Here is a 6,589-nt window from a genome sequence, read left to right on the forward strand (position 1 = left end):
TGTTTCTTGTTTCTTAAGGTAGGATTGTATTGCTATAAACTTCCCTTGTAGAACTGCTTTTACTGCATCTCATAGGTTTTGGGTCATCGTGTTTTCATCATCATTTGTTTCTAGGTATTTTTTGATTTCCTCTTTGATTTCTTCAGTGATCTCCTGGTTGTTAAGTAGTGTATTGTTTTGCCTCCATGTGTTTGTATTTTTTACAGATTTTTTCCTGTAATTGATATCTCATCTCATAGCCTTGTGGTCAGGAAAGATACTTGATAAAATGCCCATTTTCTTGAATATACCAATACTTGATTTATGACCCATGATATGATCTATCCTGGAGAATGTTCCATCAGCACTTGAGAAGAAAGTGTATTCTCTTATTTTGAATGGAATGTCCTATAAATATCAATAAGTCCATCTTGTTTAATGAATCATTTAAAGCTTGTGTTTCCTTATTTATTTTCATTTTGGATGATCTGTCCATTGGAGAAAGTGGTGTGTTAAAGTCCCCTACTATGATTGTGTTACTTTCAATTTCCCCTTTTATAGTTGTTAGTATTTGCCTTATGTATTGAGGTGCTCCTATGTTGGGTGCATAAATATTTACAATTGTTATATCTTCTTTTTTGATGGATCCCTGTATCATTATGTAGTGTCCTTCTTTGTCTCTTGTAATAGTCTTTATTTTTAAATCTATGAGATTGCTACTCGAGGTTGTTTTTGATTTCCATTTGCATGGAATATCTTTTTCTATCCCCTCACTTTCAGTCTGTATGTGTCCCTAGGTCTGAAGTGGGTCTCTTGTAGACAGCATGTATACAGGTCTTGTTTTTGTATCCATTCAGCTGGTCTATGTCTTTTGGTTGGAGCATTTAGTCCATTTACATTTAAGGTAATTATTGATATGTATGTTCCTATTAGCATTTTCAAAATTGGTTTGGGTTTGTTTTTGTAGGTCTTTTCCTTCTCTTGTCTTTCCTCCCTAGAGAAGTTCCTTTAGCATTTGTTGTAGAGCTGGTTTGTTGGTGCTGAATTCTCTTAGCTTTTGCTTGTCTGTAAAGCTTTTAATTTCTACATCAACTCTGAATGAGATCCTTTCTTGGTAGTGTAATCTTGGTTGTAAGGTTTTTTCTCCTTCATCACTTTAAATATGTCCTGCCACTCCCTTCTGGCTTGCAGAGCTTCTGCTGAAAGATCAGCTGTTAACCTTATGGGCATTCCCTTGTTTGTTATTTGTTGTTTTTCCCTTGCTGTTTTTAATATTTTTTCTTTTTATTTAATTTTTGATTTTTTGATTAATATGTGTCCTGTTGTGTTTCTCTTTGGATTTAGCCTGTATGGGACTCTCTGTGCTTCCTGGACTTTATTAACTATTTCCTTTTCCATATTAGGGAAGTTTTCAACTATAATCTCTTCAAATATTTTCTCAGTCCCTTTCTCTTTCTATTCTTCTTCTGGGACCCCTATAATTCCAATGTTGGTGCATTTACTGTTGTCTCAGAAGTCTCTGAGACTGTCCTCAATTCTTTTCATTCTTTTTTCTTTATTCTGCTCTGAAGTAGTTATTTCCACCATTTTATCTTCCAGGTCACTTATCCGTTCTTCTGTCATTTATACTCTTCTTGATCCCTTCTAGAGAATTTTTAATTTCATTTATTGTTTTGTTCATTACTATTTGTTTGCTCTTTAGTTCTTCTAGGTGTTTGTTAAACGTTTCTTGTATTTTCTCTATTCTATTTCCAAGATTTTGGATCATCTTTACTATCATTATTCTCAATTCTTTTCAGGTAGACTGCCTATTTCCCCTTCATTTTTTAGGTCTGGTGCATTTTTGCCCTGCTCCTTCATCTGCTGTGTGTTTTTCTGTCTTCTCATTTTGCTTAACTTACTGTGTTTCGGGTCTCCTTTTCACAGCTGCAGGTTTGTAGTTCCAGTTGTTTTTGGTGTCTGCCCCCGGTGGGTAAGGCTGGTTCAGTGGGTTGTGTAGGCTTCCTGGTGGAGGGGACTGGTGCCTGTGTTCTGGTGGATGAGGCTGGATCTTGTTTTCTGGTGGGCAGGAACGTGTCCAGTAGTGTGTTTGGCGGTATCTGTGAACTTATTATGATTTTAGGCAGCCTCTGTGCTAATCAGTGGGGTTGTGTTACTGTCTTGCTAGTTGTTTGGCATGGGATGTCCATCACTGTAGCTTGCTGGTCGTTGAGTGGAGCTGGGTCTTAGTGTTGAGATGGAGATCTCTGGGAGAGCTCTCACTGATTGATATTACTTGGGCCCAGGAGGTCTCTGGTGGACAAATGTCCTGAATGCGGCTCTCCCACCTCAGAGGCTCAGGCCTGACACCCAGCCAGAGCACCAAGACCCTGTCAGCCACATGGCTCAGAAGAATAGGGAGAAAATAAAAGCAAGCAAGCAAGAAAAAATAAAACAAAAAATTTTAAAAATTATTAAAATAAAAAAATAAAAAGTAATAAAAAAAGAAAGAGAAAGAAGAGAGCAACCAAACCAATAAACAAATCCACCAATGATAACAAGTGATTAAAACTATACTAAAAAACAAACAAACAAACAAAAAAATGGACAGACAGAACCCTAGGACAAATGGTAAAAGCAATCCTATACAGAGAAGATCACACAAAGAAGCATACACATACATGCTCACAAAAAGAAAAAAAGGAAATATATATATATATATATATATACATATATATATAAAAGGAAGAGAGCAACCAAATCAACAAACAAATCTACAAATGATAATAAGCTCTAAATACTAAACTAAGATAAACATAAAACCAGAAACAAATTAGATGCAGAAAGCAAACCCCAAGTCTACAGTTGCTCCCAAAGTGTACTGCCTCAATTTGGGGATGATTCATTGTCTATTTGGGTATTCCACAGATGGTGGGTACAACAGGTTGACTGTGGAGATTCAATCTGCTGCTCCTGAGGCTGCTGGGAGAGATTTCCCTTTCTCTTCTTTGTTCGCACAGCTCCTGGGGTTCATTTTTGGATTTGGCCCACCTCTGCATGTAGGTTGCCCTCTGGCGTCTGTTCTTCACCCAGACAGGAGGCGGTTAAAGTAGCAACTGATTAGGGGGCTCTGGCTCACTCAGGCCGGGGAGAGGGAGTGGTACGGAATGCGGGGCGAGCCTGCGGCGGCAGAGGCCAGTGTGACGTTGCAACAACCTGAGGCACGCCATGTGCTCTCCCGGGGAAGTTGTCCCTGGATCACGGGACCCTGGCAGTGGCGGGCTGCACAGGCTCCCGGGAGGGGAGGTTTGGATAGTGACCTGGGCTTTCACACAGGCTTCTTGATGGCTGCAGCAGCAGTTTTAGCGTTTCATTCCTGTCTCTGGTGTCCATGTGATAGCCACGGCTCGCGCCGGTCTCTGGAGCTTGTTTAGGCGGTGCTCTGAATCCCTTCTCCTAGCGCAGCCTGAAACAATGGTCTCTTGCCTCTTAGGCAGTTCCAGACTTTTTCCTGGACTCCCTCCCGGCTAGCTGTGGTGCACTAGCCCCCTTCAGGCTGTGTTCACACGGCCAACCCCAGTCCTCTCCCTGGGATCTGATGTCTGAAGCCCAAGCCTCAGCTCCCAGCCCCCACCGGTCCTGGCAGGTGAGCAGACAAGCCTCTCGGGCTGGTGAGTGCTGCTGGTGGGCACCGATCCTCTGTGTGGGAATATCTCCGCTTTGCCCTCTGCACCCCTGTTGCTGCGCTCTCCTCCGCGGCTCCGAAGCTCCCCCCACTCCGCTCCCTGCAGTCTCCGCACGCGAAGGGGCTTCTAGTGTGTGGGAACCTTTCCTCCTTCACAGCTCCCTCCCAGAGGTGCAGGTCCCATCCCTATTCTTTTGTCTCTGTTTTTTCTTTTTTCTTTTGCCCTACCCAGGTACGTGGGGAGTTTCTTGCCTTTTGGGAGGTCTGAGGTCTTCTGCCAGCCTTCAGTAGGTGTTCTGTAGGGGTTGTTCCACATGTAGATGTATTTTTGATGTATTTGTGGGGAGGAAGGTGATCTCCACGTCTTACTCCTCCGCCATCTTGAAGGTCCCCCCGAAGTCATGTTTTTAATTGTAAAGTATATCATACCTAAAAAAGAGTGGCTCTGCTTGGGGGCCTCCTCCTGATCATACCCACCTCCCACACAGAAGTAACACTCCTCTGAATTATCATTCATTCTTTACAGTTTCCCATCTGTGATTCAGTTCTTAAACAGTATATATAACTTGGCTTGTTTTTGAATTTTATGCAAATAGAATTATTTCAAGTTTTTTCCTACTTACCCTTTTTGCTCAAAATTACACCTGTGACATTCATCTGTGTTGGCATTTGTAGGTATAATTCATTCATTTTTACGTGGTATTCAGTTACAAGAATAAAGCACACTTTATCCATTCTCTTATTGGTGGACATTTGGGTAGGTTCCAGCTGGGTGGTTTGCTGTCCTTAGCAATGCTTCTGTGAACATTTTTGTACACATCTCCTGTGCACATTGCTGGATTTTCCTGAGGGTGTGTTCTTAGAAGTGGAATTCCTGGAGCATAGTGTATGTTCAGCATCACATTACTAGACCATGTCAATGTGCTTTCCATTCTGCACTCCCGGTGATGTGCACATGTGTTCCCACTGCTGAACATCTCCATCAGCCCTTGGCATTTTAAAATTTTTGGTGGGAGGCAAAATGGTATCTGATTGTGGTTTAAAGTTGCAATTCCCTGATTACTAATGAGGTTGAACATGTTTTCCTATGATTATTGGTTATTTGTATTTCCTTTTCCAATTCTTGTACAAGTTATTTGTCTGTTTTCTCTTGGCTCCATTCCCTGACCTTCCCTCTCTTGACTCCCAAGGGGCTGCTCTGCATTTCTCAGGCTCCCTCACCCACTTCCTTCTGATTAAGTTCAGCTAGTGGGAGTTCCTGACAGGAGATGGAAGTTTGGGAAGGGGAGGCCCTGAGGTGTTTCTCTCCTCTCTGCTTTGCAAGTTTGTCTAGCAGTGCTGTGTCTCTTCTGTGGTTCCAGCTCCTGCCTGGAAGCCTCACCCACCAGGCAGCCCCTGTTTTGTTTCTAGCTCCTTTTGAATGGTTCCTTCTCCAAGGTTCTAGCTCCCACAGGGTAGCCCTGGCTCTTGTGCTGATAGCACCAGCCCTTTACTGTCCCTCAGGCCCCGCGGGTAGTAGTAGCTTCTTGTAGTTGTTACCTTCTGCATAGCCTCATTAGCACTTGTTTTTAGCCCCTCCAACACCTCTGTAACTAGTTCTTTCCCCATAGTAAAGTTCTTCTGTTGAACTGGTTTTGTTCTCCTTATTGGACCTTGGTGATACTGATTCAACTTACAAAAAAGTTATACCTGAGACAGCATCCAAAATTGAGTTAGTATGTAAACAAGAAAAACTGTAAGTGGAGTGTATTCACTGCCCAAGGAGTTGTGGCATAAGGAGAGCCAGCTTGGGATGCATTTAAACTGAGGCTGCCCACAGATGGTCTCAGGTGTAGTAAAGAAGACCCAGGAGACCCAAGCAAGGGCTTGGTCTAAGAATAAATTTTAAACAATTCCCACTACACTATGATAGTAAAGATCTGTGCTTATTCCTGGTCATAACTAAACTCATGAGAACTATAGTCATGGACATAGACCCCAAAGGTCAAAGATGAGATTGTAATTTATCCACTTAAAAAACAAACAAAAAAATTTAAACAACTCATCCTGTTAAAGTAAACTGAACTTCCTTCACAGACTTTCAACTGTAGAATTCTCAGATGAGGACATACCTCTGTTAGGATGTCTACAGAACATTGACGCAAGAGACTGGACAAGGAGTCGATGTGGTAGACTTATTCACTTGCCCAACTTAACCTCATGCACAGACACCAAGGAACTGTGGAATTACAGAGCTCATAGAGATCTTGGAGTTCATTATCTGCCCTCTCACTTGATAGACAAGGAAACTGAGGCTCAGAGGGTTCAGTGACCATTATGGATATGAGAAACACTAAAGGGGTTAGTTGTAGACCCCTGAGATTCATAGGAAGAGTCCAAAACACCAACAAGAGCAACTTAGGGCTAGCAAGCTACTTCTGATTGGGGGCAGAGGTGGAATTTGGGTGTGAGGTGATGGTGCAAGGGTGGGTCACAGATCAAGAGGATGCTGATGTTGGTAGGAGTTGTGTAGCTGGTAGGAGTGTGTTGTAAAGATCAGTGATGTGTTTCAGATAGGAGTGCAATATCTCAAGCATGGTGGGAATTCTCTAGGAAACATTTTCATCAAAGGAGCATGCTTTGAAGAATAAGGAAATAATTGTAATGGTACAGATGATTTTCTGGATGTGGGAAATGTGAAGAAGGGGTGAGTTTTGACTTTGCCAGAGACATGCCTTCACTATGTTTTGTCAAAGAGGCAAGAACTGAAGGTGATGTGTTTGCTTTTTACTTATGTAATTGGAGGCTCTTTCCTCAGATTAACTACATCCATTGCCCAAATCTGTTCCAAGAAAACAACAGTTCAAATGATAAATAACCAAAGCCTAGGAGTCCTTGCTTCTCGGGGAAACTGATCAGGTTTACACTTTAGAACAGTTATTTTTCCAACTTTAGCAGAAGATAAAG

This window comes from Physeter macrocephalus, chromosome 2 (assembly GCF_002837175.3).
Source record: "Physeter macrocephalus isolate SW-GA chromosome 2, ASM283717v5, whole genome shotgun sequence".
NCBI classification, from domain to species: Eukaryota; Metazoa; Chordata; class Mammalia; order Artiodactyla; family Physeteridae; genus Physeter; species Physeter macrocephalus.